Source organism: Schistocerca americana, chromosome 8 (assembly GCF_021461395.2).
Source record: "Schistocerca americana isolate TAMUIC-IGC-003095 chromosome 8, iqSchAmer2.1, whole genome shotgun sequence".
In the NCBI taxonomy this organism is placed as follows: domain Eukaryota; kingdom Metazoa; phylum Arthropoda; class Insecta; order Orthoptera; family Acrididae; genus Schistocerca; species Schistocerca americana.
In genome coordinates this window covers 165,670,618-165,684,010 of record NC_060126.1, presented here as the reverse complement: position 1 = coordinate 165,684,010, position 13,393 = coordinate 165,670,618, and the positions used below count along the sequence as shown (strand labels likewise).

Here is a 13,393-nt window from a genome sequence, read left to right as displayed (position 1 = left end):
CTGCCGTGGAATTTCATTTCGCTCGGTTGTATTCCACCAGTGGGCCGACTACGCGTCCAAGTTCGCAGTAGGCGCCTAGCGGAGCTCCTTGGAAGGCAAGGAGTTTCTGCGAATTCGCTATATCTGAAACCAACACAGAGGCGGTAAAGTGTAAAGTGACGCATGCATAACGATATAACACATTATACTGTACATCGACTAGTAACGCAAATAAAAAAAAGCATCCCAGGAACACGAAGCGCTGTTTAAACACACATTTATGTCCGGTCACAACTATCATCCATTTAACATGTAAAGGAATTTGCGAATACGACATCTCGTAAGATATTACAGACAAAAATTTTCTGGGAACGTAAGGCGACAATGAATCAAGCAACGCACAGCACGCTGTGGTTTTTAGAAACAGAAATTTCCGTCAAAATTAATGGAGTAGATCATGACAAATAACAGCATAAGTCTTAGTCTCCACTACTTTTCTAACGAACTCGGTACATAGCAAGTATAGAGGAGACGTAGCGCCTATGGGAAGCCGTCTCACACAATGACAGTGGTTGAAATGGCTCTGAGCAGTATGCGACTTAACATCTGAGGTCATCAGTCGCCTACAACTTAGAACTAATTAAACCTAACTAACCTAAGGACATCACACACATCCAAACCGCGGCAGGATTCGAACCCGCGAACGTAGCTGTCGCTCGGCTTATAATGAGTAACGGAGTGACGATGTCGGGTGTTACAAATAATGTTGCTTTTCGTTCTGTGTGCAAGTTTTGTTTCTTCATGTGTTTATTTTGTAGCCTTGTCGAATTTACAAAGTAAATTACAAGAAGCAAAAAATTAAAATAGAAATGTTGTAGGCGTAAATATTTCGAAATTAGAAATTTGTTGTAAAGTCTTATGGGACCAAACTGCTGAGCTCATCGTTCCCTAAGCTTACGCATTACTTAATCTAACTTAAACAAACTTACGCTAAGGACAACATACACACCATGTCCGAGGGAGGACTCGAAACTCCGACGGGGGGAGCCGAGGTGACCGTGACAAGGCGCCCGAGACCGCGCGGCTGCCCGGCGCGGCGTAAATGTTTCGACTTTTAGTTCCTCAAAGGTAACGGCATTCACAGTATTCTCCCAGCTGATAATATAAACTTGTACTATGAGATAGACCAGTAAACCAACTGTCTGTGGTGATAGATATTTTTGATTGATAACGTAGATGTTGACTTTAACCAGTAAATTTGTAATTACGTATAACGTATTTGTATGAAAAAATTTTGTTAAAGAAGAGTACAGCAGCGATGAATTTGCATGAAAGGAAGCAGTGAAGGAGAAAGCTGAATCAGATTCCATATTTCACACTACTGACGTTAGTTATTCCTTTTAATTATTAATATAACTGAACCGATAGCGAAAAACTGAGGTTCAAATGGCTCTGAGCACTACGGAACTTAACATCTGAGGTCATCAGTCCCCTAGAACTACTCAAACCTAACTAACCTAAGGACATCACACACATCCATGCCCGAGGCAGGATTAGAACCTGCGACCGTAACGGTCACGCGGTTCCAGACTGAAGTGCCTAGAACCGCTCGGCCACACTGGCCGGCACGAAAAACTGAGGAAGTAGTCTTTCGAGGTAATATTTGTTTCTTTCGTTACTCATCCAAATCTGAATAAAATTTATTCTTCAATGATGTCTCCTTTGCCTATATCTGTAACAAGCAGAGGGCTTTGGAATGAGCATTCGCATGTATTTACGACGCTAATGACTAAGGAGTAGTACAAAGCTACAGGCTTTGATCAGAACGTGATGTAACGCGAAAACGGAGAACAATAAGGATTATATAAATACAGTATGTGCTACAAAAACATGTACGAAATGGCTTGAGGATAGCAAAAATTTATTCTAAAGGGGGCGAGATTAACAAATTTGCAAATTCTATGTATTTGATTCGGTGAATGTGAGAAAATAGAAGGCTAAACGTGCTGACGGGAGATCAGTTTTGATTTCAGAACAGAAGAGAATTCAGTTTTCGAATTAGGTTTTTTTTTTTTTTTTTTTTTTTTTTTTTTAACACTAAACTTGTATAAGTGAACGAGCCTCAGTGCTGATCACAATTACCATAATCACGTTTGGTAACACCGCTAAATGTGCTATCAATTCGACGCATCGTTTTTTTATTGCAGTCGTTATTCGTTATTGAAGATTCCTGTTATAAACATGGAGAAAAACCAATAGTAGAAGCTTCCCGAAGTTTATTAATAAACTCGTCCCCGGCCCAAAACTAGGGAAATTAGTCAGAAATCCACAAAGGAAGCGGTAAATGTCTATACGATTTTCAGAGCATAAATATGTAAGGCTTCCAGTGGCAATGGCCATGATCAGTAGGGTAATAGCAAGTAGCGTTCTTGGGTGGTATTACTAATAGCGTAATAGAATTGTCATAATTATGTCTACAATTACATTTATAATGATACTTATCGCTTTGCAGGTACCACTGGCTTTCTGATGGCCCCGTCTTTATCACTCCGAATGCAGACTGGAGATGATCGTCGTCTTCCTGTCGCTTCAGTCTCCCCGAAGCTCGCTCAGCGTGATGGAAACATACACTAATTGTTAGTCATGGATGTAGGCAGCATTCTGTGTGAGCGAAAATTTCAATAGTTTGCAGTTTTTGCAACTATTGTTACTGAACGTTAAAGAAACTATCAACATAGATAATGGAAATGGTCTACATTGGCATTACCTGATTTGGCAGAGGTGTTATCAAGTTGATGAATGGTATGACCACCACAACGGTTCATTAGACGTGATTCGTTTCGACCTTTTTCTTCTTCCGATCTTTGGACAGGCTTGCCCATTCTGACTGATGTGGTGCTGTAGGTTAACATGTACTCTGAGTCACTAACCAACTCGTCATTTTAGGCAGCAAAAATCGTTGCCAGAAACGAAAGAAGTGATAAGTGAACAGATAAAGATCCTTTGATCTTGGTTCGAAACCAACTTTCAGAAGACTAGCCCAATACTTAATCACGGAGACACTAACATGACATTATTTGCTCCATTGTCCAGTCGACAAGACTTTGCTAATTGACTCAGTCATGCTTACTCTTTCTCGTAATCAAAGCACATCCAATTCGCATAGCTGCTTAAGTAGAAGTTTTATAATTTATAATTAAAGATTTAATAAGAGTTGTGAAGTTCCGGTTACTCAACTGTAGAAAACGTTATTCTATGTAACTATAAATCATATGTCCGCTGTCGAACCACAAAAACAGTACGGCAGTGTACACTGCAAACAGTTCGAATTTCACTTTCTTACTCTGCTGCTAAGTGTATGTGAAATACCCCTAACCCTTTTTACCTTAATGACGCCGTTGATTCATCTCCACTTATATTGACAGGAACGATTTACTATCGGCACTCTTATTTACCTTTGTGTTACTCTGACTAACCTAACGTTACGGACAAAAACTTATTTCGAACTTCTGAAATGTGACCTTCTAGCGGTTATTCCTTTGTTGCTTAATTCTTTTCAGCTCACGTGTGCACACAACGAAATTCGTTCTTTATAGTGCCGCCCAACAGCAGAATGCCGTTGAACTTGAATTGATCCTAGAAAATTGAAAATTGGTTAATCAAATTGTATCCCAATTCAGGTCGAAATAATCTGAGATTAACGTTCACACTACGCAGCATTCCGAGTGCAGCTCGATTCAGGTTCACTTTTTCGATATTTTAATTTCAACTGCAATATAGAACCGGCTAAATTTGACGGAATATACACAGTATTTATTCAAAACTTTCCAAATTCAGTCTTCAGATCGTTTCTGTTGCACATGACCGGTTTCGGGCCAGCTGCCTAAGTTTAGATCTATTACGAAAACAGCACCGATAAAGAATTTATAATTTGAAGCGATTGTAATTTAATTTTTTTATCATATCGTGTGGAAATAAAGAAAAGCGACCTGCAGACTGAATTTGGATGGTTTCGTACAACAGGTAACGATCGCGGATGCTCGCTGATGACGAATTCGTTTGAATTTTATATACAGTATTTATTGTGTGTCACAAAATTTATTAGTATTCACTTAATCTTTTTACGTAGGCTGCCTTAATACCGAAACTGTAACATATTTTAGTATATTCCAAGCACGAATTTTCAGGGTGTTAATGTAAGAAAGCCACAATTGGGTTGTTAACAACAGTTAATATTAGGTTCCCACAGAAAATTAAAAACGGGAACGGAATGAATTTGTAACAACTGACAAAACAGGTTGAATAGCAAGAAAAGCAATCAGGGAAAATGTCAAGTTAATACGCCCCACATTGGAGCCACAGAGAGTCTTGAAAGAACCACAGTATTTGCCATCGTGATCACCAACACTAAATCTGCGATTTAGTGTAATGGTGGACAATCTTTTTCAGAAATGTTCGAGAATTTGGTAGTAAATGTACCCTCCTGATCCCAAAGGGGTGCAAATGGTACCTATTGTCCCCTCTTCTTAACATCTTCGCGAACTAGCCAGTGAATGATTAATTAGAAGAAGCCAGCAGGATCAGCTAGAATAAAGCGTAGATGTTGCCATGAGAATCAAAAATTGAAGAATTAACGACTTTAGTTAACACTTTAACAGAAAGTTTGGAGAAAGAGGAAAAGTGAGAAGTGGAAAGAGTTGAGGTTCGTACATTTATACAGCCATGGTTTAGATAGGTCTCCTAACACAAACCGCTGAAAAGAAGTAGTCCTGCAGAGCCGTAGAATCCTGTAACAAATGGGATTACTCTTCTGTAATGGCCTCATTGTTGGCAGTATTGTATGGCAAATCCCAACACTCTACCTGCCGACCAGAGGAAGCGGGAGTTTGTCGAGGGCTGAAGGTGGAAGGCTGGAGGCTGGGGGCAGAGGACTGTAGGCTGTAGGCCGGGGGCTGGGGGCTGGCGGCTAGGGGCCGGGGGCGGGAGGCGGGCAGACTGATGACCGGGGGCCGCGATGCTGGCTACGGCCACCGATGCGCCCGGCTGCCGGCCCCGCGATCAATACGGGAGGCGTGGAGTGGAGGACCTGGCTACTCCAGGGCTGGAAGCGGCCCTCGGCCTCCGGAAGGCAATGGAGGGTCTGCTCTGCACCTGAGGCCGCGCACGCCGCTACCTGCAAGTCGCTCGCTCCAAACACCTCGCATCTTCCTCACAGTGTCAGTCAATAAAGGCACAGGAGATTCTGTCAGTTACCTCAATATATTGACAACCTGCTTTCTCAGTTGTTTTATAATTTGTTTCTGATCCTGCTTTTTAATTTTTTGTTCATAACCCGTTGTATGCTTCTGATTTAATCAATACAAGGATTTAATTTGAGATTGTTGAATAATAGAGGTATTAACATTCTAAAAAGTCGTGCTCGATATATACTAACTACCTAAAATGACTAAGTGTATACTAATCAATTGTTTGAAACACAATAAATATTGACATGTGGAGTAATCAGGTCTACTGCCGGATGTTTGTGTCGCTCTGGCACAATATTTCGGCCACGTAACTCGTTGCCTTCTTCAGGTGCTATCTTCAGGTAGCAGTAGACCCGATTATTCCACATGTCAAGATCTCACCGGGAAAGCCTGAAGAGTTACAATAAATATTTTTTATCAAAGCTAGATGTATCCGTCATCAGGGAGTGTCCGAAATCGCTACTTCTACATCTTCCACATAACAGTCCAAATTCAGTCTCCACATAGTATTTCTTTATACCACGAAGCACCTGCCACATATTTATAACGACTTGTAGAGATGTTCATCACATAAAGTGTATAACATTATTGCTTTCATGTCATTTGTAACGTCAGTATGAGGCGCAACCACCAGGTCATACGAACTCTTTTCCGTTCGCTGTAGCCGGCCACGGTGGTCTCGCGGTTCCAGGCGCGCAGTACGGAACCGTGCGACTGCTACGGTCGCAGGTTCGAATCCTGCCTCGGGCAAGGATGTGTGTGATGTCCTTAGGTTAGTTAGGTTTAAGTAGTTCTAAGTTCTAGGGGACTGATGACCACAGCTGTTAAGTCCCATAGTGCTCAGAGCCATTTGAACCGTTCGCTGTAATATGGAAGTCAACTACCTCCGAATGTCAGCTCGCTGTATTACGTATCTTACCTGAAACATCTGCTGCGTTATTTCATGACGGTAGCTGGCTTGAGCCTGATATGTGAGTATTCATCGTTCCATCACACTCCAATCATCATCTATGAGTGACAAGTTAGGAGAGCAGGGAGGCGAATCAAGGATCTGAAAATCAACTACAGTGTGGGATCATGTGTTCTCCTGTTGGAATATCTCATTCTCTATACCGCTCACGAAGTGTATGACGATGCAATATCTCTCTTGCCACCTACCGACGAACTTTCAGCCACCTTTTAAGAATTAAAAAATCGGTCATGTTGCCCTATCGGCACGACATCAATCGAGGAGTTGATGAGGTGTGAGTCTCCAGAATCGTTGACTTGTCTGACTTTCAACTAGTCTAACCGCCACAAATAGAAACGAGACCCATCACTGAATATACATTGGCCACTCTGTGTCCCAGTCCACTCAGACTCCTTATCTTGATAGTTGTGCTGCCTGTGCTAGGACGTCAGGGATAAGCGACAACTTGTAACTCGGCACCCCAACATATTTTCCAGTATGATGTTCCCGAACATTCGTCGTGACAATCTTCATGCAATTTCTCTCCGGATACGAGCTATTGTCATCTACCTATTCGTCTGAACCAGTCGAAAAGTTACGCGATCTATCCGCTGTGTGATCCTTCCGCAATGATCCTGGTACTGTCCTTTCTACACTTTCCTCAGTCTATCTCTTTATCACTTGTTCTGTTGTGATTGTGATCTGTCACTATTATGTTCTTTTGTCACTCATGCCATCAACCATTCTCAGGGTACGGGAGATGATGATAAGTCCCGGATGAAGCGAGTTGCGTGAACAAGGACCCTGTAGTCTTGAAACACAGTATCATAAGGGAACAAATATTCTACCCCATAAAGGACCTGATCTTCCATAACGGTCATATAACCCGTGGCAGTAATGCGACCACGCAGAGTACACATGGAAGCCCTCGAATACCACGATATGCTCCCGAAATCAACCAACGCAATGTTCCACTCCTGGCTAGTAATCACGGCCAGAACTTGAAAAGAGTGTGAAACAAGACTCATCCGACCAAATGACTTTCTTTATTCCTGCATAGTACAGTTTGTATGACGTCAGCACAACGTTTACCAATTACAAGAATTTGCATCACTGATGAATGACGTTGTAATTCCAGTTCGCCCAGCAATATTATGGAGCTCCCTTGCCGTTGTTTTATTTTTGACAGTGTTCGCGAGTTCTGCAGGGCGTTTTGCAGCTATAGTCGTTTTAATTTTCGTCAAAATCCTCTTCAACGACCGTCTGTCACGATCACTCAACACAAAGTTTCCTCCTCTTTGTGACTCAGCTGATGATTTTTTCCGCTCTCTCAGTAAGAGGTATAAATCTTCGTCACAGTGCCTTCTGAATCACTAAACACTGGCTAATTTGGATACGGAACAAATCAGCATAGGAGCACCAATAATTTTCCCAAGTTCAAAGTCACTTCCGACGTAATGCTCACACATCAACAAAGAACACTGTTTGACTACGAATGACAATTGCAACTTATTAATGACAATGCATAGGTACCATTCGTTAACAAAAACAACAGCGCAACTAGGCGATTTGTCTATCTATTCACCCGTTTAACCAACTAAAGAGCTTTTTTGCCAGTAAATGACGAGCGGTCAATACTCAGATTATGACGACTGCAGGGGAAGAATTATGTACCTTTGTACGTTTCTCAGAAGTGTTTGGCTCTAACCAGTGATGTGTCGAAGTCTTTCTCTGAGATAACAGAAATTACTCTGGAATATTAAGATTTTTCTAAATCTTAAAGATATCGAAGATACAACACAGTCATCTATCCAGAAACAAATATTCCATGGATATTTGACAGCGTTTCATCAAGAAAATTTACCATTTCTGCATTTAGTCACCTATCTGTTGAATTATTACTCCGATACATGTCAATAACCAGCATTTGAAATTGTAGCAGAAGTATTACCAAAAACAATTACATGTTGAAAACATTTTGATATAGAAGCTGTTGGAAACTAACACAACATTCACTTTCAAGAGATATGAAATTGGTAAAGCACTAAATAAACTCAGATTATTCGCAAGTATCACAACTTGCGTAGTAAAATACCTCCTTCCATTCCATGATACACGACGGCGCAGAAGAACTCAGCATTTTACTCACTATGAAATTTTTTAACTGAAGAACCAAAAATATATTCCAAATAGCTTTCATGTATTATACAACATCCACATGCGCAGGAGGCAATATATATATATATATATATATATATATATATATATATATATATATATATATATATACAGACACACAAATCATTTGCAAGAACAGGAACTTTTATAATTTTGGATATTAGTAATTTGTGTCTCTAATACACGTTCCCTCATGTCATTGTACAATCACTCACAAGAGTGAAGTGTCGATAAAAGAACATAATGTGTTCGTAGATACGCTATCCTCTATATACAACAGTCTCCCCTACGTTGTACTGTAGTTTTTTTACAGACTCGCGATTTATGGGTGTAATATACCCACTGGAAAAGCCCCTAGCAAAGTACGATAACAGACGTAAGGAAACGTCGAAAAATAATAGACTTTTTACCCCAAGTAACACATCCTCCACCTGAAAACCTAGATGTTTCCATCTCGAACTCTTCGACGTTAATATGGTTAGTTTTTATCTTGAAAGACACTGTCTCGTACTGTGACACATACAGCGTAGTATTATGTCTTACATGAAATATTTCTGCATTTCTGCGGCACTGATTTGACTACAAGATAATATATTTGCTTACAACATATTAAGATAAGAGCCATTTAATACAAAGACGACCTGTTTGTTCATTAAGCTCGACTCTGTTCAAAATTTTCATCAACCTATCGTGACGACAGACTTCAGGGCTCAGATTTTTGTTTCAAGAGTAGTATTAAGTTAATGGCTTAGAAATTTCAGTTCCCAAAGACGATGTTATCATGTGGAATATATTATACAATGTCCCTATCTTCAGGATTTTATAGTACTGTTTAATCCAAAAAGAATATATTTCTTGTCGAAAATAGCGAATGTTGTATCTAGAGCCAAACGTGTATGGGATATGACGAGCAGATTGAAGAGGAGGGAAATGCACATCACTTTACGAAAACGCGAATCGTTGGTCTTTCATTTATAATTTGGGGAAAGTCTTTTTCAATTGCTCTAGAAGTAGGAGAGGCGTCTCATGACTGTCTTTAGAAGCCCCGAAAGATATTGTTCTTCTTTCAGTGACGTTCGGACAACAGGTTGTACTTCATCAGCTGTAGGGCTCTGTCTGCGACTTGTCGCATTTACGTCACAATGTTCCAGCAGAAAAGATCGTCGGACATAAAAAATATTTTATTTTAAATACATAATCTACTGTTTTAAATAATTTGCCATACGACGATCAACAAACTTTGAGTGGTATAAAATACTGTCGAGAACGAAGTTATGCGTTTTTTTTATTAGTATTTTTAGACACAATCACATAAATTCCTTACAGTTGTCACCGGCCTTAGTCACACACTGATCAACTTCAGAGTTCACATCAGATAGGAAGCACAGGAGAACGAAGCGTCCGCAGTATTCGTTGTATATGTTCATATCGCGAATACTTTTCTTGCCATCTGCCACGAAAATGTTCGAGACATGATTTCCATCACACCTAATACACATTAACACAAATAATATGTCCAGGGGTAACACTGCAGAGTAACTTCGCGGTAAACGTGACGTACTGGACACGAGTATAGTGGTTGCATACTTTTCGCGTTCACTTATTACGAGACAGTGCTGAAAAAATAACGACACAGAATTTTTCTGTGAAAGCTCTTAAGGATGACTCAATGACACAGACGTTACCAATATTCTACATTTTTATTCGTCATGTGTACTTATTTATTTCTCTACATAGTCATCCGGGTGATGAACACTTTTCTCCAGCGACACTCCAGTTTGTCGATACCGTCAGTCTAGAATGTTTGACATTGTTGGCGAAGCTACAACCCCTCCTCTCCTGGTACAGCTGCGTTACCCGCAGTAATCTTAAGGTTTTTGAAACGTATGAAAATGAGATGGGGCCAAGTAAGGCTTCGTGGAAGGTGAACAATGACAGTGAAGCCAAGGCGTCGGACTGCTGCAGATGTCGCAGCGGTCAAGTGAGGTCTGGCAGTCTCATTCTGAAGGAGGGGACCCTCCATGTGTGGACGAAATCTTCTAACTGGAAACTCCGTTACACCAAGCTGTTTCTCACTTACCAACGAATTTACGTTTCTTACCACCATGTCACACACTACAATTCGGAGCCCTCTCGCGGCAGAGGGCTCCAAATACACTACTGACCCTTAAAATTGCTACACCAAGAAGAAATGCAGTATTAATTGGACAAATACAGTATATTATATTACAGCAGACATCCTGAGAAATCAGTACCCAGAACAAACACCTCTGGCCGTATTAACGGCCTTGATATGCCTGTACATTGAGTCAAACAGAGCTTGGATGGCGTGTACAGGTACAGCTGCCCACACAGCTTCAGCACGATACCACAGTTCATAAAGAGTAGAGACTGGCGTATTGTGACAAGCCAGTTGCTCGGACACCATTGACAACACGTTTTCAATTGGTGAGAGATCTGGAGAATGTGCTAACCAGGGCAGCAGTCGAACATTTTCTGTATCCAGAAAGGCCCATACATGACTTGCAACATGCGGTCGGGTATTATCCTGCTGAAATACAGGGTTTCGCAGTGATCGAATGAAGGATAGAGCCACGGGTCGTAACACACCTGAAATGTAACGTCCACTGTTCAAAGTGCCGTCAATGCGAACAAGAGGTGATCGAGACGTGTAACCAAAGGCACCCCATACCATCACGCTGAGTGATACGCCAGTATAACGATGACAAAAACACGCCTCTAATGTGTGTTCACCGCGATATCGTCAAACACGGATGCGACCATCATGATGCTGTAAACAGAATCTGGAAACATCCGAAAAAAATGACGTTTTGCCATTCGTGCACCCAGGTTCGTCGTTGAGTACACCATCGCAGGCGCTCCTGTCTGTGATGCAGCGTCAAGGGTAACCGCAGCCATGGTCTCCGAGATGATAGTCCATGCTGCTGCAAACGTCGTCGAACTGTTCGTGCAGATGGTTGCCTTGCAAACATCCCCATATGTTGACAGGGATCGAGACGTGGCTGCACGATCTGTTACAGCCATGCGGATGAGATGCCTGTCATCTCGACTGCTATTGATACGAGGCCGGTGTTATCCAGCACGGCGTTCCGTATTACCCTCCTAAACACAGCGATTCGGTATTCTGCTAACAGTCATTGGATCTCGACCAACGCGAAGAGCAATGTCGCGATACGACAAACAGCAATCGCGGTAGGCTACAATCCGATCTTTATCAAAGTCGGAAACGTGATGGTACGCATTTCTTCTCCTTACACGAGGCATGACAACAACGTTTCACCAGGCAACGCCGGTCATCTGCTGTGTGTGTATGAGCAATCGGTTGGAAACTTTCCTCATGTCAGCATGTTGTAGGTGTCGCCATCGGTGCCAACCTTGTGTGAATGCTCTGAAAAGCTAATCATTTGCTTATGACAGCATGTTCTTCCTGTCGGTTGAATTTTGAATCTGTAGCACGTCATCTTCGTGGTGTAGCAATTTTAATGGCCAGTAGTGTATTTAGACATGAAGAATAAAAATGTAGAATGTTAATAACACTTAGTTTATTTAAAAAGCCTGCAGAGTTTTCGCATAAAAAATTCGGGGGCATTACTTTCCAGCATGTCCTCGTATTTTTTTGCAGCTATGTTCACGTGTCCACCCTTTGGAATATGTATCCGTTTGAAATTCGCAGCAGCGAAAGAATTACTTACGAAACAGCGTAGCAACCTATTGAACAAGATTTGGCTGGAGTAGGACTTCTCTCGAATCTGTTGTAACGTCAAGGCGGGAAATGTTCAAGTGGAAAGGGCAGTTACGCTGTACAATTTTCCATGTGACTGATTCGTCCGCTTAGCGAAGCGAAAATCTAAAATTGTGCTGTTTGCAGAACCCTGTCCCACCCGTTCCTGTTTCTCTTAGAACGCCTTTACCAGTTCATCGTTATTTAAATTTTTCATAAATGGATCAATTTTTTTTAACGAGAATGAGACTGTGTAAACGAATTATTCTCAATTCATTACATTTCGAAGAGTAATCAATTAAATAAAAAGAGGATTCCAGGCTCTGCGGAGCGTTCCGCACGAAATTCAATTGCGATATCCCACCACGTCACTGGTGAGCCAATTTCAGCCTATTTTCCGAATTACCTCTTTATTCGAGATCAATACCTATTCAGATAAAGAGGTGCATTTTATCGTAGCGAAATATCTGGGAGTTGTTGTTCACTACTGTATTACGAATCGGAATATTCCGTATTGTCTCCAATAAAATGAAACAGTACCGTAAGTTTATCGCCGTCTACCACAGCAGCTAAGGGGCTATTCTCGAGACTTCTATGTTGCGTAGTAAAGAAACAGATCTCTGCAAATTATTTCATACGAACGCATAATAATTTGTGGGAATTTATCCATATATGTGTATCACGTTAATGTTTGAGAGTTGCCCACGATGAAGGAAGCTGGGCTTCAGAAAAGAACATAACGCATTCGTAAGATTTGCCGTCGTAGGAAACTGTTCGACTGTGAAGAACCGTGAAAAGTGTTAAACATCCACAGAGAAATAGGGGTACGCCATAGGGAAGACAGGGAATATACAAGTAAAGGAACCCAGATGGGGCTATGTTAATGGGAGAGCAAGACAGATGGGCTCGGATTAGAAATACGATGAAATATGATGATGTCTGTAGTGTTGGCAGAAGAGCCAACACTGTGTTTCTAGAGGAGGCCGAAATGCACGCGTTTAATTACACGCTGACTGGCGTTAGGTCTGGAACAGGACAATATCTTGGGAATTGCAAATAAAGTAAGTAGTTGATATAATACTTAACTTTAATCCACAATTGTAGAACATATCTCTTGATGATACATGCTTCACATAATAAATATCAATTGAATACGGCGCCTTGCTAGGTCGTAGCAAAGGTAGCTGAGGGCTATGCTAACTATCGTCTCGGCAAATGAGAGCGTATCGATCAGTGTAGCTTCGCTAGCAAAGTCGGCTGTACAACTGGGGCGAGTGCCAGGACGTCTCTCTAGACCTG

At 41.4% G+C, this 13,393-nt stretch overlaps 1 protein-coding gene across 1 annotated transcript in view; it reads left to right on the top strand.

Moving 5' to 3' along the window:
• The window catches only part of LOC124544973 (synaptotagmin-7-like), an 845,018-nt gene that overhangs the window by 124,109 nt on the left and 707,516 nt on the right, over positions 1 to 13,393 (top strand). The window lies entirely within an intron of this gene.